Below are 27,805 nucleotides of genomic sequence, written 5' to 3' on the forward strand. Positions count from 1 at the left end.
TTTCGGAGCAGTGTTTCGAAACATTTACGCTTCGGGATCTCGACACAGTGTCGAAACGTCAGTTTCGCGGGAGCCATCCCTATTTTAAAGAGCCGTAGGCTCTGTTGATCCGGGCTGCGCTAGGAAGCGCGCGGAAAGAAGACGGAGCCACAGGAGGCGAAAGAAAGGCAGCTGTGGATCTTTAAAGGAGCACCCCGAAAAGTGCTTTTGGAGTGGATGTGCTTTTTGTGACTGTTGGGCGTTGTGACTGTTGACATTGTGTAGGTTCACTCGACGCGCTATTGGCGGCGGTCGGATCCTCTCTCTCAAGTTGAAACAGACTTTAGAAGTAAGTGCAAACCTTAAAGGTTGAAAGAAGAACGTAAACAACGTAATTGAAGACACATTAAGAGGAGAAGAAACGGAGTTGTGTGAGTACTAACTGTGGAGAAGTTATAGAAGTGTTTGGAAGAGACGTACTGTTGCAGTGTTGATGTTCCTGGTCGAAGGGAACGGAGAAAAAGGAGAGAGAGAAACACTTTAAATTGACGAGTGAGTAACCGTATTGCTGTACAGCCACTGTGTATTTACTAACCTGTCTTCTAGTAAACCCCTCCGGGAAAAAAGGAGAGCGGCCCTACCCCTAAGGAAGCGTGGTGGGTGAGCCGAGGAGATTCTTTGGTCGAAGCCAGCCACAGTGACGAGACCACCACTAAGGCTGCGAGATCCATCGCCAATCGGACTCGGGCAAAGTAAGCGAAGACGGGTGTCCTTTGTGTGTACACGATTGTGGTGGGTGAGTCTTTGTGCTGTGGAAACTTTCACTATAGCGTGGTGCTGTGTATTCTGCTGTGTATTGCTGTGTGTGTCTTGGCAGACAAACCCCCGCCTTCATACACTTTGTCTGGGAGAACGAAGAGGCTGTCGGCCCTGGTGGAACACTATTATACTGTACGTGTGAGTGTGCTTCTAGCTACGAGCGACGGAGTGGTGCCCTGAAACGAGTCCTGTTGAGACATTTGGGGGTTGCGAAGAGTGGCGGCGAAGAGCTGGGAAACTAGTGGATACGTGAGTACTAGTGATGCGCGGGTCGGCGTTTTTTCCAACCCGCGGGTCCCGCTTTTATGAAATATTTGGCCCGCCCCAACCCGCACCGCAACACTGTATCTATTTTTACAACCCGCACCGCCCCGCGCCCGCGACCATTAAAATAGACATATTAGGCATTTGTAATGTAAATAAAAAGAGGCTTTATTTCAGCCTAAGAATGCTTGGAAACAGCCATTAGATTACATCGCCAATTCGCCATGTACACTGGCAACAACATACACCAATGAGCCATAGAAACCAGCATGGTCATATTAATATAGAGATAGGATAATGATAAACCAGGGGTGTCCAATACATCGATCGCAAAGGCAATGCCGTTAGATTGCACATAAGCTAACTGTGTATTCTCATGCTGCTCCATGCCTCCACTGGAAAATTGGCATTATGAGTAATTGTGAAACACTTAAGTCTTTTTGAGTTGCTGTGCTTTTCTTCTCATATGTGTTTTTATAAATCTTATGCCTGCCCGCTGCAGCTAAGTCATGTTAACTTCCGAAATTTACAAGCATGCAATCGCATCGCATTCTTGCTTTCATGCACGAGATGAAGCACGCGAGAGCGAGCGAACGAGGGAGAGAGAGAGAGAGAGGCAGCGTTGTGCTGATATATGCTTCTGATACTATTGTAATTTTCTTCCTAGTTTGTTTCACTAAATCTCCGCTATTTTAAACAGTACTCGACATGTGCTCCAGGATTTTTTTAACTCCTCAAGAAAATAGAGTAATGGTGACAGCCCTAAATCCAATGTAGAGATATATGCAGTATAGTCCACGCATTTAAATTGTTTTTAGCATGTAGAACTTGTCGGCTTTATCATTTTAAAAGTAGATCACCAAACAAAAAAGCAGCATTTGTATTATCTATTCACAAATTCCCTACCTTAATTTCTCCTGCAGATCGTCTTTCATCTTTTAATTCTCCATTTTTTTTTTGTTGTGGCTGGCAGCCAGCGGGAGCTACTTGGCGCTTCCGTGACGTCAAAGGTTTGGGGATATCAAGTTACGTTGCGCAAGTTACGTTGCGGAAGTTACGTTGCCACATAGGCCTACGTAATTTAACCTTATCAAAGAACGTAATTAAATGTAAAAATATATATTCCCAAATATTTAATATATATGCTACAGGGAATTAGAGGCAACATATCAGTTTTTTAATTTTGTTTTTAATGACCCGCCCCAACCCGCCCCGCATTAAAGTTACAATTTCTTTACCCGCCCCAACCCGACCCGCGGGGCCCGCGGGTTACGAGACGACCCGCGCATCACTAGTGAGTACAACTAGGGAATGCTATTGTGGATATTTTGATTCTACGAAATACTTACTGTTGCAGAGAACGTGGTGTAGGGAATCCGAGGTCCCTACAAAAGGGCGCCCCTGTCCGGTGGAAGATCGCCTAAGGGCGACGTGAGAGGGCAGCGTTCGGCCTTGGTGTGACGGTGCGACGAGTACACCCCTCTGTGACCAACACGCTCGTCGAGAGGGTCCGCCCCCGACGTTACATGGAAAACTGCATGTCCCACCTGACCCATTGAGAGAAAGAGAGAAAGTGAACGCCAGAGAAAATGAACAGAGCAAACCTCACACTTACCGTAGGCTGTATGCAGCGAAGAGGTTAGAAAGCCAAGTTGAACTAACTGTGTCTTGTGTCCCAGCCGCTGTCTGTGTAGAGAGGAAGAGAGAAAGTGAACGCCAGAGAAAACGAACAGAGCAAACCTCATACTTACTGTAGGCTGTATGCAGCGAAGAGGTGAGAAAACCAAGTTGAACTAACTGTGTCTTGTGTCCCAGCTGCTGCCTGTGAAGAAAGAGAGAGGATGAGCGACACGAGAATGAACTGTGTGGAAGCCCAGCCTGTGAAAAACGAGAGCCTGAAGAGGCCGTTATTTTAAGTTCCCCCTTTTCCCCTCCCCTATTTATTATTTTAAGTAAATTAAATAAAGTACATTTTAATATTATGCTTACCTTGTGTTTCTGGTCATTGGGGTGGCTTTGGAAAATCTCCTCGAGGTGGAGAAAGGGGCGTGGCCTTATTAACATCTGGGTCCACCCCTACCTGTGACATATATATTTGTAGGATATTTTGTGTTAAAAAAAATTTCATAAGGAGAAATGTAGCACCCTGCGTTCTCATTGCACCTCCGGCTTAAAACTGTTATATTTTAATGTTTTTGCATTCTCTCAGATTTAGTTAGGTAATTATATTGTATGTAATTTGGCATCATCTTGTCAGTAATTTCTATCCTCACGTAACAAGTGAAACTGTTAGGAAGTGAAAGTATAAGTATAATAAGTATAACGTGTGATATGCGCAGCGCTCCGCACGCGCTTCTCCCGGCTGTGCTCTTCACGAGTACCCGCTTGCTCTTGTGCTCATTTCGTTTTTACCTAAGAGAGACTAACATTGTTTTAGCGTTTTTTTATCTTCATTTAGTAACTTCAATATGTGAGAAGGAATATATTTGAGTGATTTTCGATCGTTTTGACACGTCTATGTGGAGAAAATTATGTTAAAAGCTTTTGGTTGTAATGATGAACTAGGCAACTAAAATGCAGTGGTAAGAAGCCTCGCTCTGCCCACCACTAAGTATAACCAAACTTTGGTTCGTTCTGCCTCGATGCAATGTGTGCTGCGTTCTAAAACAAAACAACACAGCGCGGGTGTGACGTCATGACACATTTGCAACGAGCGGAACCGATAAGCGGGATCGTTAAGCAGGCATGCTAATGGTTCAAAGGAATCGCTTCACTTGGAACCGGTTCTTAACTCTTTCACCGCCAGCGTTTTTTAAAAAAGTTGCCAGCCAGCGCCAGCGTTTTTCATGATTTTCACCAAAGTTTAATGCCTTCCAGAAAATGTTCTTCTTTAAATAAACATACAATATACCAAATGAAAGAACAGACCCTCTGCTTTCAAACAAAAAAAAAACGTTTCATCCTACCTTTAGTAGTTCTTTTGTAATCAGCTTTTGAATATGGGTGGGTTTCTGCAAAAACACTACATTTTGAGCAAAAAGCAGAGATAATTCCATTTTTGTGACGGACTTTTCATAGAGATCCCATTCAGAGTGATCTTTAAATCAGACGCGGACATGCAGCCGCTTGCCATAGGGCAATACTTCCGGGTTTAAAAAGTTGCGGAAGGGCGCCACCTGGTGGATAATAGCGGTATTGCGGAAAGACGGAAAATCTCGTCATTGGCGGGGAAGCGTTTTCTCTTAATTGACGAGATATCTCGTCAATGGCGGTGAAAGAGTTAAAAAGAACCGGTTCTCGATTCCCATCCCTAGTTGTGCCTGACCTTGTTGTTGTGGGCTGTAGTATGATTACGACGCTGCTCATCTAGTTGAAGATCGACTCTTGTGTCCACAAAAGTTTTCAAACTGACCGTTGCTTGCAGGTGTGCCGCAGAGTCTTGATGTCGGTAAGCGTGATTGGTCGATTTGCCCCTCACTCTCCATACCAAAACGCATAGCTTGGCCTTCCCTGGGATTTGTGAAGTCCTAACCAATAAATGACCCAGTTAACCGGGCCTTAGTAGAGACAGACGATTCTGATTGGACAACATGTTTTCATGACATTTACTTGATAGTAAGCACGTTAGAACACAGATGAGAGAAAATATATTACATGTATTGTATTAAATGAAATGAAATGAAATGAAATATAATATAAAAAAAAAAAAAATTAAACATATTTTTTAGGTGTTACCAATAAAAAAGTTTTTTTTTCAATTTTAACATTGATAGCTTATTACTAATGGAAGTTACAATAAACGTTTATATATTCCAGACACAAGCCCATGTGACAGAGTTTGACAGCTGATCCATAAACATAAAGATGAGACAGTAAAAGCATGTCTCACTGGAGAAAATGAGATTTTTCATGATATGACACCTTTGATAAAGAATGGTAGACTTTTGAAACAGTGGTACAGTAAAGTCAAATTAAATGATGAAAAGATCTGAGTACCAAAATATGCTATGAATTGGCTAGCCTAGGGAATTTCAAGGTCAAAAACAGTAAGCACGACCAGTACATTGGTGCCATTAGTGCATTTAGATCTGTTCACACAGTAGGATTGCTAACCGAATATTCTTAAAGCTGTGTCTGGAAATGTTGTGTTCATACAGCATCTTATGCAGGTGTAATACTGTCTCTGTAAACAAACAACCTTAAAGGGATAGTTCAGCTAAAATAATATTAAACCCATGAACCTAGAGGCATCTAAGATGGAGGCGTTACCGGAAACTAGTTAATTTTTATTTATAAAGTTTTAAATAGGGATATTTCTACAACAAAACCGCACGGATTACCCTCAGAAGGCCTTTGTTTATCCCGCTGGAGCCATTTGTATTACTTTTGTGAAGGATGGATGCACATTTTTGGACTTAAAAGAGGTGGACCTCATATCCTTGCATTTTATAAACTGAAAGATCTAGGACATTTTCTAAAATAACTGGTAACACTTTACAATAAGGTTTATCAGTAATAGTTAACTACATTAGTTAACATGAACTAATTATATACGGCACTTATACAGCATTTATTAATCTTTGTTAATGTTAATTTCAACAATTACTAATACTTTATTAAAATCTTGTTAACGTTAGTTAATGCACTGTGAACTAACACGAACAAACAATTAAAAGCTTTATTTCTATTAACTAACATTAACAAAGAAAAATTAAGACTGTAACAAATGTATTGGTCATGGTTTGTTCATGTTAGTTAATACATTAACTAATGTTTAATAATGATCCTTTGGTAAAGTGTTACCAAATAACTAAAAATGTGTTTGTCTGAAAAAATGATTGCTATATGCATCTTGGACGGCTTGAGGGTAAGTAAATCAGGGTTTATTATCATTTTTGCAGCATGCACAAAAAATAATAATAAAAAAGAAATTAGCAAAAATAATTAAAGTAAATCTACTTAAGTTAAGTACATTTACAATGTAAAAAAATACTTAAAAATATAACGTATAATATTGTTACCAATTTTTTTAAGTACTTTTAAAGGCTTACTTCTTTAATGTAATCTTCCTGATTTAATCATGTAAAATTGCCTCTTTCATTTACATATTTATCATTTAATACCACATTATGATTAGAGTTGTTCCGATACCAGTATCGGAAATGCGGACGATACCACAAACATTCTGGCATCGGAATCGGAGTACTTGAACCCATGTACCGATCAGATACCATTTTCTTAATAAACCTAGTTATGCCCGTTATAGCTAAAGCTAACGCTGCAAAGCGAAACTCATTTCTTCTTCTTCGCTGCTCTGATTGCAAACACCAGGAAGTTACCACACGTGTAACGCAACCACTGTTTACTTGGAGCGGCGAAGAAATGAAAGCATGCAGCCGTATGTTCGCTGTTTGTTAGTATTTCAGACTAATAAAACATCGACATGTCTCAACGGAATCCGCGCCCCTCAGATTTCCGCGGAGAACTCCTCGGAATTAATGCCCGTGATTGACAAGCATACATACACCGCGCTTGAGTGTGTTTGTGACCAGTAAGCGTCATTGACAACAAGCACACATACAAAGCCTCGTGCGTTTGTGAGCGGCATTGACAAGTACATAAACCCTGCGCGTGCTGTTTGCTGTGATTGTTTTTAATGATAAGAGCGTGAACCATTTGATATTTGAGATGATATAAAACTTACCACTGAGTTAAGCAGATCTGTCTCTGTCGTTTATGTGACGCGACACTCAGCACATCATCATTTACAAGACGAATGCTCTTGTTATGTTTAATATAAAGTTTACATTGCATTGTGAAAATGATGAAATTATCTTCATACGTGATTAATTCATAATTATTAACACAAGCGTTTTTATTTGCTATAATATATATAAACAATAATATATGTCATTTTATATAGGCTACAAACTATAATTCTATCTTGACATGCACATTATCTGGTTCATGATGGTCCAGTTTAATTCAGAGGACTTATTGGCTTGGTGTATTCATTTTAATTGTAAGCCTTTGAAAAGTAATTATACTTTGGCTAGGATAGAGACCTTATGGAGCTTAGGCGGGACCGTAGCTGACCTAAATGACTCAGGGAACTCAGAGACAACCATCTCGGCCATTACAGGAAGCTCGGGGCCCGGTGACAGGCCTTATGGTCAAAACAGGAAACTCAGAAATGTTAGGCTCAGCAAACCTAGTCAGGGCAATTTGCTCACAAAACTCAACTTCAGTCTTCTTATCCAAAATAGGAAATGTCTTTGACTCACGTGATCTTAGTGACTCAGTAGCTCAGTAATGACAAATGGCTCAGTGGTGACTGATGGCTCAGAGACAGAACAGGTAGGAGGCTCAGGTTCAGACCCTCTAGTTGTGGAAGAAAGATCAAGAGACACTGGTCCAAACTCTCCATCCGTGACAGGCAGTGCGTCAGATAGCTCCAATGAACTAGTCTCGGGGGCTTGGGAGACATCACAGGGGACAGAAGAGCAAAGGACAGACCACACACCCCTGGGTTAAGGTAAACTTAGAAAAATCAGAGTCTGAAGAACGTACCTCTGTTGCCACCCTGAGAGCAGGAGCAGGTATAATGATGGCCTCCTTAATAGGAACAGTTATGGCAACGGCCCTCTGGGGAATGGGTACAGGAAGGGGAACCAGAGTCTGAAACACAGGTGCAGGCATGACAGCCACCATCCTGAGAACTGGTGTGGATGTAACAACGGCCTCATTAAGAACAAGTGCAGATGTAATAGTGGCTTTCTGAAGAACAGACGCAGGGATAATGGTGGCAGTCTCAAACATTGGTGCAGACATGACATCAGCCATCCTAGGAACAGATACAGACTTGACGGCGGCCATCTTGATGACGGGTAGACTCCAGCGATTCAATAGAGAAAGGTGTTCTTTTAATAACCAGTCTGGAACCTTGTCCTGGTCTAGCTGGCATGATGGGTTCAGAAATTACCAATTTTGGAGCAGAAGTGATTATTCCAGCCGTCCGCACTGACACCAATGGCATATCTGCCAAACTGGAAACTAACCTTCTCGTTCTATAATCCTCCATAGACGCCGAACAGGTGGCCATCTTGTGACGTGACTCAGGTGAATCAGATGACTCAGGTGAATCAGATTCAGGTGAAGGAGACGACTCAGGTGAAGCAGGTGAAGCAGACGACTCAGATGAATCAGATAAAACAGGCGACTCATGTGCGGTGGCAGCCATCTTGTGAAGTGGCTCGGATTTCACCGTTGAAGCGACGGAGGGAGAGAGGACTATGTTACTGCTGACAATAGGCTGCTCAGGTGTGGACTTTGTTGGCGTCGTCGTTTGCGTGGACAGCGCGAGGGAGTAACTCTCACCGGCTCGACCGTTGTTAGCGTTGAGGCTGCAGATCGCGCCTCGGGGCATTCCGATGTGGTTAGCGCACATCTGGGGCTACGTATGTCCACGTAACGGGCGAATAGAAAGAAATCAAAATCAACAACCCCACACAAATCCTCCAGCGGAACGGGTTCTCCCAGGCAATGGTTAAACCATAATTTCATCTCATTGTTATTGAGACCTAAACCACGGGAGTCCTACCAAAACCTCCAGGCGAATTCTTCTACCGATTCCCCTTGCGGACGCAGGAAAGCCAATCTAGCTCGTCTGAATCTCCACTCCTCTTCAGACATAGAAGGAGAGAGACGAATGCCGGAAGAACAAATCCTACCCGCGGGGCTCACAGACGAGCTAGGTACTGCTGGATCCTTTTGACGTTCCATTCTGTCACAAGGGCACACAGACAAAGAGAGAGCGGATCCAAATGCAGTACGAAAAAGTTTATTTAAGGTAACAAAAACAAAGCATAAACACGCAGGGCAACAACGTTGTAACAAACACAATGGAACGTAAACAAGTGTTGAACAGGAAGTGACTACATACAAAACAATAACCAATCAGAATACAGAAACAATGACACTAAACAAGGGGGAGGAGCAAGCAACAAATAAAAAACCATAGCAACTGAAGAGGGGAAGGAGACAAAATCAGACAAAGGGAAAAAGACAGGCATAACCAGATTTAAACTCTCAAAATAATACTAAAACACAACAGCAATACAATGCAACACAAAGACAAAGAACAGAGGTACAAATAATCAAACTAATCTTAAGCATTGCAAAGAAATAATAAACAACAAAACACATACAGAGAATCACAATACAGGGCTAGTATTATGTACAGCAGTATATTATACAGATACACACCCAGGTATCGGATCGGTACTCGGTATTCAATTAATGTTATTGCTCATCAAGTGAATTAACACACATCATGATTTGTATTGTGTCATCTAAACACAACACAAGCACCACTCTTCTGAACAATATTAACTACAAAATTCTCAAAAAAATCAAAGATAAATAAACATAAAACACTAACAAGTATTTTAGTTAAAAACACCAAAAAATGCTTTTAATAAAAAAATTTCCAAACGCAAAACATGCTGGGAACTACAAGTCCACGAGTTAGTTATGTCTACCAAAATCAATCATGTAGTTTTAACACAAAATTATTAAGTTAATTTCCTTCTTACAATATGAGGAGATTATATGTGATAAATTTAAGTTGAATTTACTCAATAATTTGTTCATTTAGAATCACTCACTGTTTAGTTATTTTTCATTTAAATCGTGTTAAAAAACAAGATTTTTTACATAGAGAGTTTACTTATTTCATTTAGTTAAATCTCCTTAAAGGCACATAATCATGCTGGAGAAGTCTATTCGGGTGCTGCATTTAAAAAAAGATGTTTTTCAACTACAGTAGGCACAATTAAATTTTTAATTCTGTACTAAACACACACTGTCAGCAGTGTTGGGAACATTTCTTTAAAAAAGTAATAAGTTATAGTTACTTCTCACAAATAGTAACTGAGTTAGTAACTGCATTACATCATTATAAAAGTAAATAATTACCAGGGAAAGTAACTATTGCGTTAATTAAACGTTCAAATATTTTAAATAACTTGGATGCCCCCAATATTAAATCTGTTAAAAGCGGAGTGCACAATGTTTGAAAGCCAATGTTGATATTTGAAATCACCTAAACAAACACGCCCCTACCCCAATAGAATCTGGACCTTCTTTTGATAGACCCGCCCCACACATACGCAACCCGGCAAGGATGTCGGTTAGTAAACACGCTCCTTACTGCTGATTGGCTATAAGTGTGTTTTGGTAGACGGCCCGTCTCCTTTTCCAAAGCGTTTTTCAAACATTGTGCACTCCGCCTTTAAATGGATTAAATGGATACTAAAGAGAAACCACTAATTTTGTAGCAGCATGTGATGATGTGAGGTGCTTCATTAGATCAGACTTGCCACATACGTGGAGAGACTCTTTCTCCATGAGCATTACATAATCTGTAAGGTTGCACGCAGAGGCGGACAGAGTACACAGCTTCATTACTTGAGTAAGAGTACAGTTACCCCTTGCTAAATTTTACTCAAGTACAAGTAAAAGTACTGCAGTCAGATGTCTACTCAAGTAAAAGTAAAAAGTACTTGTTTTTAAAAGTACTTGAGTATCAAGAGTACAAGAGTAAATTTTTAAATGTTGCATTACTACTGCCACAGTACACATTGAACCATGTGAGATGATTGACAGCTGTACAGCAAATGATAAAGCTCTGATGTCAAATCTGACACGAATCAGGAAGAGGGGACACACATCTCACTCCGTTCGCTCTTTGAGCTCTTCAAATCGCATAATTCAGTGGAAAATGAATAGAAATCTTATTCTGTAAGACTAAATATTTTACTAATTAATGAATTAATCATTATTTCTCCAAATATGCGCACCATTGTACTATAGCCCTGGCGGATTCTGTATATTTTATGTATTTGAATACAAATAAAACGGAAAAGATGAGAATAAATGTTTTATGAGTGATGATTTCTATTCAAAATAACAAACGTTACAGATTAATTATTTTGCACTCCTGGCATAAATTAAGAAATTAATGTCACTGCAAACCAGTTTAATAACAAACAGTGGTCAAATGATGAAGCTGGAGTCTTAAACCTGTCTTGTGATGCTGAGTTTGTCCAGACCAAGTAAGAGTGTGATGTTTTGAAGAGTAATAAATTTGAACAACAATAATCCAGGATCACCAGTGATCCCTGCCACTCTCAAGGGGTTGAATTTTTGTAAGCGGTGATGAAGTTTTGTTTTGGTAAACACAGCAAACACTTAAAGCGAAAACTATCATTAACTTGTTTAGAAAATTAAAAAAGTCTGGCGAGGTGGAGCCACGGGTTGTCACATTCCCAGGATGGACCTGCTGTGTCTTCATCCATTGTTTCGTCCATGATTTCTTCTCTTATCTAAATCTGACTATTGGTACTTTGGCGGAAAGCTGAAGGTGATAGCTGATAGGCTGTCCCAATCAGTGGCGCCTGCACAATCCAATCACGTTTGAGAAAAGGGTTTCTGAGATGTTTCTTTTTTCCTTTTTTTTTAGAAGAAGTAACGGGTACTCACGGTTATGGATAGAAATGTAGTGGAGTAAAGAGTACAATATTTGCCTCTCAAATGTACTTGAGTAAAGTCATGAGTACTCCCCAAAAATAATAATCAAGTAAAGTACAGATCCCTCAAAATTGTACTTAAGTACTGTACTCAAGTAAATGTACTCCGTTACTGTCCGGCTCTGGTTGCACCAGTGGCGAACCGTGGGTACTTCAGCTGGGCCTTCAAAATATGCAATGAAGTGCAAATGCCTCTCCATCCATAATACTAGGCTATTCGTACTTCGTTAAATCATACAGTGAACGTGTAAAATATCTGAGCACGCAAAGTTATATTACAGAATGGGCATGTCTGCCTTTAAATGCAGTTTTAAAGTTTAAAATTACTTTAATCTAACTGATAAACACAAATACAGATTCTGCTGCTCTGTAATGACAGGGGCTCTGTAAATTTGCATTTAACAAGCTTAAATTAAGTTCTTTAATTTGTTTTTTATTTTTTGGAAATATATATTTAGCTGTAGGATACCTTGTTAATCTTTTTCATAAGGGGAAATATAGCACCCTGCGTTCTCAGTGCACCTCCTTGTGGCTTATAACTGTTGTCGGGTATAGCGAGGTAAAAAATATTTGAATGTTTTCGCATTCTCTCAGATTTAGTTAGGAAATGATATTGTATGTAATTCGGCGTCGTCTGTCAGTCATTACTATCCTCGCGTAACAAGTGAAACTGTCAGGAAGTAAAAGTATAATTGAACCCATTATTTTTCTCGTGTTCGCGTCATATGCAGGCTCCTCTGCACGCGCTTCTCCCAGCTGTGCTCTTCACGAGTACGCGCTTAAGTTATTTCGTTTTTACCTCAGCCCTATCAAGCTAGCCACAACGTCAATCACGTTTTCCGCCATTTACCTCAACCACTCTCACCGCAGAAATTCGGGCCATTAGACTGTATTAATATTAACGGTCTATGATCTTCGTCTTTTCGTGTTTTATGGCAGCTCGCATCCAGTTTGTTGCATGATTAGGACTTCATGAAGGCTTACAATGTTTTGTTTTTTGCCCGCCCACTGGAAATCAAAACGTGATTGGTCGATTTGCCCGTCACTCTTCACACCAAAACACATTGCTTGGCCTTCCCTGGGATTCATGAAGTCCTAACCAATGGATGAGCCAGATAACCGGGCCTTAATAGAGACAGACGATTCTGATTGGATTAGATGTTTTCATGACATGAACCTGACAGTAAGCTTAACGTTAGAACATAGATGAGAGAAAATATATTACATGTATTGTATTAAATTGAATTAAATAGAAATAAAAAAATGTAACAACATATTTTTATTGAATATTATTTATTTGTATTATTATAATAAAAAATATTTTTATAAATTTTTTAGGCCTTCTCTGAAGGCGTAGAAGGCCCTGAAGGTTCCCCACTGGGTTGCACGTTACATAAACATTCCTGCCTTTCACCTCAACAATGGAAAAGTAGTGCTTATTATACTTTGTGTTTGATTCCTAGATTTGTCCTAGTTGCTTTTTTAAAATAAAGTCGCTAAAGGGGTCTAGAAAGTTGGTAAATCCAGCGACAAAGTTGGCAACACTGCTCAGACTTTTTTTTACACTGTTTAAACTGCTCATACTGACTGTGCGTGTGCACGAACTCTGCCTCTGGTTGGCTAACGATGGAAATTAAGCCAATCATCATCAGCTATGTGATTGTCCCACCCCCAACACACACACACACACACACACTTAGTAAAACATTGCCTGTCTGGCAGAGAGAGAAAGCCTACTCGGGTGAAAATCACTTCAGTGAGATCAATTATAGTAACGCGCAGCATTTTAATGTCAGTTAATGAAAAAATAACGCTGATTACTTATAACGCCGTCATTCCCATCACTGACTGTCAATGGCGTAGATGTTCTTTCACTGTCAAATGTTTTATTTGTAAACATGGCAACAATGAACAAATGTGGACTGCAGCTCACAACTCTCTTCTAAACTGTCAGTCTGAGCATTAAGAGCTTGATGCTATAGCAATTTGTAGGACTGTTTACAGTGGCAAAGATATAGTATCTGACCTTTCCCTAATATTTTACTTAATCTCCTTGCAGCCTAATGTTTACAGCCACAGTCTGCTTCTATTCAGAAAAAGCAATTCTAAAAAGCAAAAGCAAACTATTCAGTAGCACTCTGCCCATGTGATATTTCATAGTTGTTCTTTGTATATGGTAGTAGGCTATAGTTTGGTGAAATGTATAGCATAACATAGCACAACATATCATAGCCAGGCCCAAACGGAATCCACACCCGCAGATTTTTGTTGATACATGCTAAATTTATAATGAGAACGTATTGACACAAGCTTTTTTATTCTGCTATAATATATCAAACTAAAAACAATAATATATGTAATTTTATATACAAAAAATAAATCTGGACATGCACAATATCTGGTATATGTTGGTCCACCAGTTTAATTCAAAGGACTCATTAGTGTGGTGTATTCATTTTCCTTGTAAGCCTTTTAAAAAGTAATTATTTTACATGCAATTTTGTAAAATTTACAGCGTAAGATCTCTTATATCTTTTTAAAACATTCAAAATAATTCAGCAGAATTCTGCAGATTTTCCGAAAAGATTCCATATAAAAAGCAAAAAAGTCAGCAGATTCTGCCTGGCACTGATTATAGCATAGCATAGTATAGTGTGTTGAAATATAGTACATGTCTGCTGACAGAAAAAAAGACTATAAAAATGTAATTACACTGTTTGCAGGGTTGGCCCAAGCTTTTATGTGCTCCTAAGCAGAATTTCCTGTTGGGGGCCCGCTGTGTTGTTAACGCCTGATTATTTACGCACTAAATCTTACACACCTATTATTAATTGAATTAGTTGGGATGTAGGAATGTCTTAAACAACACACAAAAAAACATTGGATAGCAAAAAATTTCTGAAAAGTGCTGTAAAATTAATATATGTGTCTATACCACATTTATATAGATTGGTGATCTATACATGAATATTAAATATACTGTCTGAAACCAGTCGCCATTTACAATAATTGAATGAATGATTAATACCAACATTTATGTGTGTTTAAAAATGTGAAGATGTGAAGGAGGAGGAGATTTATTCATGCATCAGCCTTAAAGTTGATTTAACACTTTTGCATAGGATACACTTGTGTATCTTGCTTATCACGCCTCAAGAAGCCTCCTTACTCCTCATGGTGCAATTAAAGAATTAAGTTGTCCTACAAGATGACAAAGCTCGATTGGTTTCCAGGTCGTATGATGTAGGATGTAGGAGTGAGGAAGCATGTTGAGAAGTACCCTAGATCTTGTCAAAAAGAGAAAAATTTGGCTTGAAGAAATGGACAAATACAATCATATCCCCTGGACTGGCCTAGCATGCCTGAATCAACAGTTAACATTACCTTCTTAGGGAAAAAGAGAAAAGGCTTGGCATGTTGTGAGGGGTATGATTTAGTGTAAGAGTGGAAATGTATCTTGTGTGACAGCGTGTCATGCCTTGGGTTTAAACAACAGCAGCGTACGCAAAGCTCAGATACAATTTGCTTGTTTTTCTTTGATAATGTGGTGACAAAATGAAAAAAAAAAGATTCAGATCCTCTCAAGAGTTGTAGAGCCACTGGCATTCTGAAGTCTGTCAGGAGAAATTGTTTTTGTTTGCTTGCTGCCCAATACCACTGTAGCCATCTGCTGTCAGCATATGTTTATGAAAGTCAAATCCAAACTTTTACTCCAAAGTTTAGCTTTTACTGCTTGACTTGAGCTACAGTGGTGTAATGTTGAGTATGGTGATGATGATGATGATCAGGGAACCACGTTTAGAGGTATGTGAGCATTACAAGGGCTCAGGTCAGGCACCAGGACATCCCGGATCTCAAGGGAACATCATAGACAGAAGATTAAAGATCCCACTGTAGCAGATTTTTCCATGATGGTGACTATCATCCATCTGTGTCAGTCAACGCTTAAGAGATTGAAAGGGCCATTTTTCCCTGAACATCTTTCAATTCCTGGTGGACTGGTTTATTATGTGTTATCTACCTTTATACACTACCTACATTAGTCTTCAAGTCAGGCTGAATGTGTATGTTTTTGTCATAAATGTGGAGCTGAATTATGATAAACAGGATGCCAAAGGTATTTTTTTTAGATGTTGAAACATAATTCAGATATCGGCCCCGATCACGTGGTTTCAGACTCGATCAGAATCGGACGGCACCTCCAGATCAGGACTCGGATACATATGCAGGGTTTAAAATCCGGCGTTAAGGTCTCGCTCTGCTCCGTGCCAGTGTACGCGCTGCGCTGGTGCGTGTGAACTGACGAGAAGAGAATAATGACGTGTTTTCATTTATAGGCTTCACACTCGTGCGTGCGGGGAACCCACGACAAAATCGGGTTTATACCGCTCATTTAAACGACGCGTTTATCGTTTTTGTCACCATGTGCTCAGACACAGCTCCGCGTCTCACTCAGAACCTCAAGAACGTGCATTCGTGCAGGATCATTTGACATTACTGTAGAGATGAGAGATAGAGAGAAAGGTAAGAATAGTGCACACGTCGAGAAAACTTAATAAAAGTCTAGAAACAAAGTATTAAAGTATGTCTAGCCATGTCACTCATCTCATTACAATATGTTAACTAGATAACTGGATACAACTGATTGTATAGTTTAATAAAATAATGTATTTTGATTATACAGATTAATTACGACCTAACTATAGGCATTTTATAACTAACTGCTGACCAGCTTAGGGAATGTCTATGGCTAATTTATAAGATATATTGCTGAATCAGTATGCTGTTTTTTTTGTTAATTGAGTCTTTTTGGGTAGTCTATCTTATGCCTAGAATTAGTCAAGGAGGTTGATTCTTATAACTTCCTTCAAAGTTTGATCAATTGTGCATAATGACATGTGCAACAAATGCATATAGGGACACCCTATATGCATTTGTTGCACATGTCATTATGCACATAATGTGCATAATTTAAAGTTCAGGTTTTAAAGTTTGGGTCAACCTGTGGCACAGTTTTAAAACTGAAACTTATAAAATCCTATCAGAGGTCCAAAATGTCTTTGAAACACACCAGTAGCTTTGCTGTCATCAGGATTTAACATGTTACCCCTCGAACCCTCGCTCCTAACAGAGCATCCCCACAAAACAAATCCCAATTTAACCCCTGCACATATACAGTAGGGGAGAGTGGGGTAAAGTGAGACATCGGGTAAAGTGAGACACCCCCTGTATCTAGGCAACGGAACACATTTGTGGTCCTATGACTATTATGTTTTTAAGCCCCTCAAATTTCCCCTTGGCCATGAAGGACAGGACCTCATGCTGCTGTGGTTAGCATGTTTTTTTCACAAAATATATTTTTTGCTTGTAAAAGTAAATTTTCTTGCTCTCAACTTAATCAACTGTTGTGCCAATGCAAATTGATTCAGGTAGAAAAACTTATATCACACATGTTTATGAACTACCAACATATAAAACCTTGTGTTGATGCTAGCTGAAGATTAGCCTGAATTTCCAAGAGAGAGAGTTTTTTCCCAAAATGTGGCGGTGGGGTAAAGTGAGACAAATGCGGTGGGGTAAAGTGAGACATGAGGCACAAGTTCAGTTTAGTCTAAAACATACTTTAATGTAATATTACATTACATTACATATGTTTTATTTTAATGTTATAAACATTGCAGAAAAACCATTATGCCTAGTCAATACACCAGGAAGACAGCCTGGGGAAAAACACCCCTTGAGGAGATGGAGAGTGCAGCTGCTTAAGTCAAGGAAGGAAAGAAGTCTCTAATGCTACGTATACACACCAAACGCGAGGCATCGTGGTACTGTGGGTTCACACCAGACACAAGTTCAACAATTTGCGCAAGTAGATTACATACAAAGTCAATGCAAAGACGTGATCAGACACGTCCTCGCGTGTGGCGATGCGAATGACGTGATATGGGTGGCACGTTTGCCACAAAAACACGTGCTATTCGCTGCAAACACGTCTTCGCCCAATTTGAAAATATTCAACTCGAGCGACCAATTCGCATTACACAATGTTAAATCCTGCGAGTAATCTAGATCAAGTAACGCGATGCCCCGCATTTGGTGTGTACGTAGCATTACTCACTCTAGATTACTCACAGGATTTTACATTGTGTCATGCAAATTTTTCGCTCGAGACAAATATTTTCAACTTGGGCGAAGACATGTTTGAGGTGAATAGTGCATGTTTTCGCGGCAAATGCTCTGCTCATATGGCGTCATTCGCATCGCCCCAGGGGAGGATGCGTCTGATCATGTCTTTGCATTAACTTTGAATGTAATCTACTTGCACAAATCGTTGAACTCACGTCTGGTGTGAACCCACAGTAAGAGCAGCTGCAAGGGATAGAAATATTGATAGATGGTTCTGATTGTCTTTTGCGCTGACCCGCAGACACTAGCTGGCTCTAAGGGTCCTTTGTTCTGACCCCCAGACTGCGTTCTAATCTAACTGGTTCTATATGTCATTTGAATGTTAATTAAAAAATTTGAATTGTCGAAGCCAATGGTGTATAGTGGGCAGCGCTCCGACATGTGGTGCTTTCACACTTTCTGGGACCCAAGTTCGATTCCCGGCTCGTGGTCATTTGCCGATCCAATATCCTTCTCTCCTCCCTGTCCTTTCCGGTCCTCTCCAAAACTCACTGTTAAATAAAGGCAAAAACTGGCCAAAAAATATAACTTTTGAATTATATTATGTTGTATTTGATTTTGGTTCAGAGTTACTGTACTTTCAAGTGTTTAGAAAAATAATGTTCTTAATTGACCAATCCCCTTGATTCTGTTACTAGTCCAACATTAGTTCTGGAATGTGTGGTTGTCAAGCTAGCCATCAGGATTTTATCTGTTACAATATGTGCTGTTATGGTAGTTTCAGAGTGGAAAAAGTAAGTGGATCAGTTTACCCCGAGCTGGTTCACTTTACCCCCTTGATTTTTCTGTCTGTCTCAGTTTACCCCTAAGCTGGGGTAAAGTGAGACATAAGACCACTTTTTTTAAAACAATCATATTTTCACTGCTCTTCGTCCTGAATACATTCTGGTAATTTCCATAGCTAGGAAACATCCTGAATTAATGGGAAATGTGTAAATTTGACTGATATATCATTTTAGCTCGCTTAGAGGGAAGCAAATGTAAAAAATGTCTCACTTTACCCCACTCTCCCCTACTATATATATTCTCATTATTTTTAACACATCAATAGTTATGCGTTGTTACAGAGTTAGACACTTTTGACTCCACACAGAAACAGCAATGCGTGCTGCATGACATAAGGAACATCCTGGATCTGTTTTTACGCTCTTCTTTATTTTTTTATGTATTATAGAAGTATCGGATCTGGACTCGGTATCGGCAGATACTTAAAATCAAATGACTCGGATGAGGGCAAAAGAACCTGATCGGGACATCCCTAATAGAGTCGCCTCTTTTGAAAGAGACGAGCGACACACAGCGACAAAGTTGCTTATAATGTGTATGTACCGCACCGCATTCCTCCTTCCACGCGCTTTCAGACACAGCAATCTGAAACGTTTAAGTACTTTCAACTGGTGGCAGCGCCTACTAGTTGTGCAATGGTTCTCGGTAAAGAATCGAACCGTCCCATTATCCTCCCACTGTTTGGCATGCACGTGCACCGCGTTTGATTCGACCACACATTTCTAATATAGTTTGGTGAAAAAAACAACGTATAAAACAGCTAATCTATGGTTCTGAATACGCTCTGTGTGTGTGTTTTCGGGAGAGTACCTGTCCAATCAACTTATAGTATGCAAATCTGTTGCCAACCTCACAGTTCCTCCTCATAAGTTGGTGTGTGTGTTTGTGTGTGTGTTTGTTGCGGACCATTTAGCATGGCAAGCGAAGGAGAAAAGCTGCTAATAGAAGCACCGCCAGCTTCATTTAAGTCTTCTGCAACAGTGATGCTCAAGAAAACGTGGACAAAACTGTAAAATACGCTTGGCACGAGTGCCATAAGCTTAAGGCAATACATCTAATATGATGAGTCACTTATTGCACCTGGGTGTTGTTGATAGCACACGGTCGCAGGTGAGACCGAAACAGCACACATTGCCTTCTATGTTTAAATGTTAACAAACAGGGCCGGGTTTCCCAAAAGCATCGTAAGGCTAAGTAGATCGTAAAAACGATCGTACTAATCATCTTAGAATTACGGGCTGTTTCCCAAAAGCTTTGTAACTTAAGTTGCACTTGAAAATCATTGTAGATCTACGAGTGGTCTGGAGTAATCGTTCATTTATAAGTGCATCGTAAGACAACAGAGTTACAAGGTCACCTATAGGTTAACCAGCAAATTGCACTCCTGCAATGACGATAATGTAATGTTTTAAATGTTTATTTATTTATTTGGTTCTTCTTTGTTTATTTTATATTAAATATATAATATAATATATTTAAAATTCAAATGAGAAATCAAATTTAAAACATAAATTAATAAAGAAGGAAAACGTATTTTGTACAAGTTGGTAAAAGTTTTTTGTATTTTGGTAAAAGTTGGTATAGCAAATTGATAAATGGTTCATACCGATTGCTGCTATAATTCATCTAAACATTGTTTTGAAGGGAAATGGCATCTAATGAAAGAAACCAAATAAATATTTACGGTACAATGCAATAATCTATAATAATAAATAAACATAGATAATAAACAACAAATAATAATAATAATCTAAACCAGTGGTCTTCACTATTTTTCTCATGAGCGCCACACTGATGGGTAAGGCTTAATAGGAGAGCCGCCTTTACCGCAAATATCAAAATTTACATCCAGTCATAAATTACAAGTCTGCTTATCAATCTGTTGCGATGCAATAAATACAAAGGCAAATCATTCTTTATCATTTACCAGTCAAATTTGTAACTGAGACAATATGATTTTCCTTAATGACAAAAACAGGATTTTAATGCTAAGCATTCTTATAATATGCTTATGCAGTGCCCCCCAAACCACAAGAGGGCCACCTTTCTCGTAATGCGGCGTTCATGTGGCGCTGCACAGAACGGTTGGCGAGTGACATTACTGTGCCACGAGAGCAATTCGAAAGCATAACAAGCTGTCTTATCTCACGGTACTTTGATGTCATATGACGATCGCTCTGGGCAAGTGACGCATGTGATTTAACACGCTTATCGATGTGCATCTTGATCTAATACGTATGGTTTTCTAACAAAGTTGGCGTCCGGAGCAGAAAAGACAGAAATGTCTGCATGATCATATCACTGTATTATGTACTGCCATGCGAGCCACAAATTAAAGCTTGCCGAGCCGCGCAATGAAGAACACTGATCTAAACTATAATAGAAACGCAGAAGGCATTTCACAGTGGGACGAGTCCTAACTAAATACGGAAAAGAATATTTAATAAATTATTAAAACATTTAAAAAGTCATTGAACAATAATGAAAATATATTATTAAAAATATTAGTGCACATCGGCTGAAGATCATTAGCCTAAACAAGCTTCTGCTACAAATTCGAGTCATTCTATTGGTGACATTTCAGCACTTGACAAATAGATAGCGACTCGTAAGTAGCACTTAAAACCCAGCTGTGAACGATCGTTTCACGTGCATCTTTGGGAAACGCACGTAAATGAACAACGAATGTTCGTTAAGTAGCTTGTAGAAAGCGCTCTTAAGTGCTAAGTTCAATCGTTATCGGGAAACCCAGCCCTGATCTTTTTGCGAAAAAACTTGAAGATAGTGGCATAGAATATAAAAAGTAACCCATTGTTCTAAGCTATTTTATTTTTATTTTGAAGTGCACTGTATGTTGGTACATGTAGTATAATGCAAGTACTCTTAAGTGAAAATGTTGATTTTGGCAGAGGTTAAAATTTGCTTAGGTTTTTATTTTTGTAAATAAGCCTGTTGTGACCAAAGTGTTAGGTGTTTGTAACCCAATAAATAATTTATAATTATTATAAATTATTTGACAGTAGCCTTTTTGTCCCCATAAACATAAACACACACACAGAAACGTACCGAAACCATGACCCTAGAACCGTGACACACACCGAACCGTGAGTAATTTGAACCGTTGCACCCCTAGCATTTAAAAGAGTGAGTGGCATGCACGTATTTGTACACGCAAAAGAAGCCAAATGTGAACCGCCCCTAAATGTAAACATTTATTATTATTTTTGCAGTATTAAGAATCTGGGCATACTGACAGCACTGTGACATGATGAGTGTCAGAACTGCATTATCTTCACCGTCATCCTCATTCACTCCACCCACTCGTTTTAATAATCCCCACCTGGACCTCATCACCCCTACACTTTATATACTGTACTGTTCACTCTCTGCCACTCATTGTCTGGTCTCGTCAGTTATGACACCGACTAGACTTACCTCAAGGACTTACCTATCATTCCCTCGTCGTCATCTGCTCCTCGTTCCTCTCCTCATCTTTATCCCAGGATCCTCACCAATCATTTGCAACCAAAGAGATTCACTAAGTTCCCATCTGAAGAACTCTTACATACTGCTTACCATTATCCGTTTAATATCAACTGTATTTCAACAAATTACATTTAACCTACCATCTGACTGCCTGCCTATCCATTGTGTGACATTAAGATTTACATGATGTGCAATATGTGCCATATCTGCCACTCTTTGTTGTAAGCAGGCGCAGATTTTTTTTAATGTAGCTTAAATAAATTAATTGCAACCACTTACCTTAAAAAATTGAGTAAATTCAATGAATAATTTTTTTCAGTGTGTGGGTGCGCGTACCACACTTTGGGAATCCCTGTTGTAAGTAAACCTGTATTTACTGTAGACTGGTTACATTTTTTTTTACCTAGTATAGTTTTTATTATTATTCGAAGACCAGGGAAACTAGCTACATTTGTTGTTTTAACCACTTGACAACCATGAAAAGACATGTCACCTATAATTTAATACACTTGTTGGACCTTACTGAAACCTTGGGTAATACTGCTTGATTAACAGTTCCACACGTTTTCTTGACATTCGTATAAAGTCATGTTGAAACTGTTTGCAAACAATGACTGTGCCAAAAAGAGGGAAAATCACCTGCATGCAATTTTTGCTTCTCGCTCCAGAAGCCTTTGGTTTGCATAATGGTGAATATTTTGGGTAAAAACAGGTTGCAAAATATTTCTATTTCTGCTAAGTTGCTTTACTACAGTGCACATTGTGAATTTTCAGAAATAAAATTGAACTAAAAGGAATTTAACAAATTGATAGCAAACGTTGTGGAAAGTGTTTTTTCTTTCTGTTAAGTTTATTCACTTTGAAATCTTAGTTGTGTATAATTCACTTTTTACATGTCTCTTACCAATTTTAGGGGGTCATTCATAATCTTGCATTTAATAACAACAGAGAAATGTTACAACAGCAGTTTCAAAAGAGGATATAAGGGTCTCAATGCAAACTTTGGTCAGAATTAGTATGAGCTGGACCAGATATGCAGGTAGACACTCAATGTTACTGTGATACAGTGAAATGTCAGTTTTTAATATAGTATGTTAAGAGTTAAGTGTTTTGGGAAAAGCTATAATATGAAATTCAACAATCTCCCTGTTGTGTATTTATTAACATAAATGACAGGTTTCACTGTGACTGACTCATTGGGTATTATTGTATTTAATGAGCTCTGTCTTTAAAACCATTTTGCTGATGTCACATAGGCTCTTTGTAAACCGAGAGACAGAACGCTTTTGAGGTATTGTTATAGTCTAAAGTAATACAGTAGTTACACAGTAATTTAATGCTGTTGGAAGTTTTCTTTTTTATTGTCTTTAACGGCCGTGGTTCATGAATGTAAACAGCAGCTCTGGGATTGTTGACAGCTGGGCTTCTCGTATAAATAAAGAGTGTGATCATGGGAAATTGTGTGTTAACAGCTGATATTTGAGTTAGACCGTATAAATATTGGCCAGGGAAATAAATAACTCTCTTACTGTGGTATTGTTTGTCAGACTGAGTAACTACTGCAGACCATTTTCTTTTCTCTTGTGTGTTTTTATTGAGAGAATAACTTTTAAGCTCTTCAAACTAAATCACCTGGATGTGATGTATAAAATACCAAATGTTTACATTTCTTATATGTTCCAACATGAAGCATTATATAGTGTCTTCCTGGACATTGGCTTATCAGGTTCATTCCTTTATATTAGTTATTTAAACCATAAACAGAGAATACACAGCTCAGTAAGCTGAAATTGTGCTTCCCAGTCATAAATATCTTCAGATCGGTGGTGTTTTTGCAGAAACCTACCCATATTCAAAAGCTGATTACAAAAGAACTACTGAAGGTAGGATGAAATTTTTTTTTTTTTTGAAAGCAGAGGGTCTGTTCTTTCATTTGGTATGTTGTATGTTTATATATTTAATATATTTATATTTAAGAACATTTTCTGGAAGGCATTAAACTTTTGTGAAAATCATGAAAAACGCTGGCTGGCAACTTTTTTAAAAAACGCTGGCGGCGAAAGAGTTAACATCTCCATTCATACATTCCTCCTCCGAACCTGCTTTTCCTTTGCTGGGTAACAGGAGGTTGGAGCCAAAGGCTCCCACGAACACCAAGAAACACCTTAACAAACACAAACAAACTGATTCCGCCCATATCTAGCAACTCAAAAACATGATGGTTGTTGGCATTTGTTGCATTTTTTACAGCTTAAATGAAGGAGCACACTAACAGTTACATGTGAGTGTAACGTTTGCATGAACTGTGAAAAATGTATTAAATTGTAAATTACTGTAAAAACAACAGATATGTTTAACCTGAAGACAAGAATTGATTTTAAGACTGGTTGATAAAATGTGATGAACTAATGTCCAGGACAGCTAACTTTATGAAGTTCTAAACGTAGGTTTGGGAGGAGCCTGAACATTCAGTCCTGTCAATCATCCCGAGAGCCTATTTAAGCCAGTCAGTCTTCACTCCTACCAGTGATGATTCATCCGGCATTAGGCCCCGCCCTTTTCCGGAACAATGTCAAGACGAACTTCTCTTCATCTCCGATGAAGGTTTTTCATCCAACGCAGATTTGTCTTCAGCAGTCAGCCCATATCCAGGACCCTCCAACCCTAATCTCGCTCCCTCGCAGAGCTCCGGGGGAAAGAGGACGCCCTTCTCAACGTCCTCCTGCCATTTCACTTAAACGCCGCCATTTAAATCCTTCCTCCCCACCTCCGGCAAGACGTCCTCAAACCTCTCCTTTTGCGACTTCACCTGGACCATCTTTAACCCCTGCAATAACAAAAAGGACTGTAAACATGTTGCGGCACGCGACCGCCAACATCAAATTCTCTAGAAGGATTTCAAAAGCCCAACTTTACGAGCTTTACCTCAGTGCTCAAACAGGCCAGACCCCAGTAGCTGCTCCCCTGACATATTCCAAAAAAGCTCCCGGCCGCCCTTGTAAGAATCCGCAGCGCTTTCCAGCAAACTCAAGGCCTTCGCCAGCCTTAAGGGCTTCCCCTCCGGCCGCCGCGCATTCGCCCCCCCAGCCCAGCCGGTGTGGCCACCACAACACCTTATCACCTGTAACCTTCCCATTCCTCACACCCACACCTGCTTAAATTTGAACCTGCTACTGAGGAGGTTTCAATTCTCAAAATGGTAGCACTTATTTGGTGGATTGGATAAAATGAAAGAGTTTCTCGCAGAAAAATAAGGGACCGTCTCAACCCTGGTGATGAATTTTTAAAGCGGTACCGATTCAGCAAGGAGTGTGATGAAATTAAATTTAAAAAATTAAGCCTGCAATTAGACATGGCAATGACTGCAATGTAGCCATACATCCCATGCTCCAGCCTTGCACTTTTACGCTACTGGTTGTTTCCAAATTGTGGATGGGGACCTTTTTTTGGAGTACATTGTTGGAAGAGTATTGCAGGTGATTGCAGCCTTAAAAAAATAGTATATAAGATATGCCTCAACAGGAGAAACATCTGCTGGATTTTACAGAAAAGCTGGTTTTCCAGGAGTTATAGGAGCTATTGACTGTACTCACATTCCCATGCAAAACCCAGGTGGAGAAAATGGAGAGCTGTTTCACAACAGGAGGGGCTACTGTTCCATCAATGTTCAAGTTGTTTGTGATGAAAAGGCTGAAATCACAAACATTGTAACTCGATGACCAGGATCTACACATGATAGCAGGATCTTTGATAACAGCCACCTCTGTGCCCTGCTGGAAAGCCATACATATCAGGGTCACCTAGTAGGTGACAATGGATACCCCTGTCACGACTACCTACTGACACCAATACTTAACCCTTTACCAGCAGCTGAGAAACGATACAACATCTGCCAGATTGCAGCAAGAGGTCTTGGTCGAAAGGGTGTTTGGAAAAAGGGATTTCCCTGGGTGCAGAATGAGCTTAGAACAAAACTTGATACAACATTGGCAGTCATTGATGCTCTGGCAGTTCTGTATAACTTTGGGAAAAGACTTTGAGATGAGGTACTTTCAGAGTTTGAAGTACATTACAGAATTGAACACACAGAGGATGAAGAAGAGGAACACAATGCTGCCACTGCAAATGTCAATGCTGTTCGGAGGATCTTAATTGAAAACCATTTCACTGCATAATAGCAGTGTGTATGTGTGTGCATATTTATATAGCACATAGTAGTACTGTAATATAATAAATGTAATATAGTATGTAGTTTATAAATGTATGTAGTAAACTAACTTAACTAAACTAAACCTAACTAAACTAGATAACCTAACTAAATTAACTAAACCTGACTAAACTAACCAATCCTAACTAAAGTAGCTAAACTAACTAACTAAACTATCTAAACTAATTTAACTAAACTAACTTTACTAACTAAAACTAGCCAAACTTAACTAAATTAGCTATCTAAACCAACTAAATGAATTACTAACTTATATAAAATATAACTTAACTAACTAAACTAAACTAAATTAACTGAACTAAAATTAACTTAACTAAACTAAACCTAACTGAACTAACCTATCCTATCAAAATTAACTATATAACTAAACCTAAATAAACTAGCTTTCCTTAACTTATCTTAAACTAAACTAACTAAACTTACTAGACTGTTTATACTAGCTACACTTAACTAAACTTAGTAAACTTACTTACCTTAACTAACTAAACAAGGAAACGAACTAAACTAGCTAAACCAACTACATGAACTAGCTTAACTTATTAACCTAACTCAACTAACAAGACTAACTAAACTACCTAAACTTAGTAAACTAACTTACATTAACTAAGTAAACTAGCTAACCTAACTAAATGAGGTAACTAAACCAACTAAGCTAATTACTGACTTAATATCTTAACTAAACAAAATAATCTAGCTAAAATTAAGTTAGTGAACTCTCTTAACCAACTAAACTAACTCATCATTTTAAACTAACTAAATTAACTAAACCTAGCTAAACGAATGTGTCCTAACTTATCATAATTAAATTTACTAATTAACTAGGCTAATTAAACTAGCTGAACTAAAATAAACATTTCAACCAGCTTGTCCTCACTAAACTAATTTATTCTAACTAAACTAGCTAACCTAACTAACTTATCTAACTAAACTAAGTAAACTAACTTAGAGGTATAGCGGAAGATTTTCCCGAATTATTTAAAAGAACCGCCCCTCCACATTTTTTAAAAAATGCACACGCAACACTCTCCCTCCTCCCGAGAGGGAATGCCTGTTAAATCGTGCATGAGACAGAGAGAGAGCATGCAGTAGTGTAGTTCTTCTCTGTACTTGCTCTGTTTACAAGTTGCTGTTGGCATGTTTACCGTGTCTGAGCGGTTGGTGACTTGTGCCAGGTCTAGCATCGCTAATCATAGCTAACATCAACTTTTACTAGCAGTGATTTTAAATGGATTTCTCCAAATAGCATGACAAAATGTACCTTTCCAGTAGAAACTTCTTTCTTCATAGTCCTTTCTCTTCTTGTCATACAATTCGTAGACAGTTTTTCTCTTGTGACCCTCAGACATTTTGAAAAAAAACGCGAGCTTCAATGAATGGTTGAAACCGTAGCACAACACATATTCACGTGAAAGTGTAGAAAGTGCAGAAAGCGAACCTAGGAATTAGCATGTACAACGGTTATACGTCAACA

This window comes from Misgurnus anguillicaudatus, chromosome 20, assembly GCF_027580225.2.
Source record: "Misgurnus anguillicaudatus chromosome 20, ASM2758022v2, whole genome shotgun sequence".
Taxonomy (NCBI): Eukaryota; Metazoa; Chordata; class Actinopteri; order Cypriniformes; family Cobitidae; genus Misgurnus; species Misgurnus anguillicaudatus.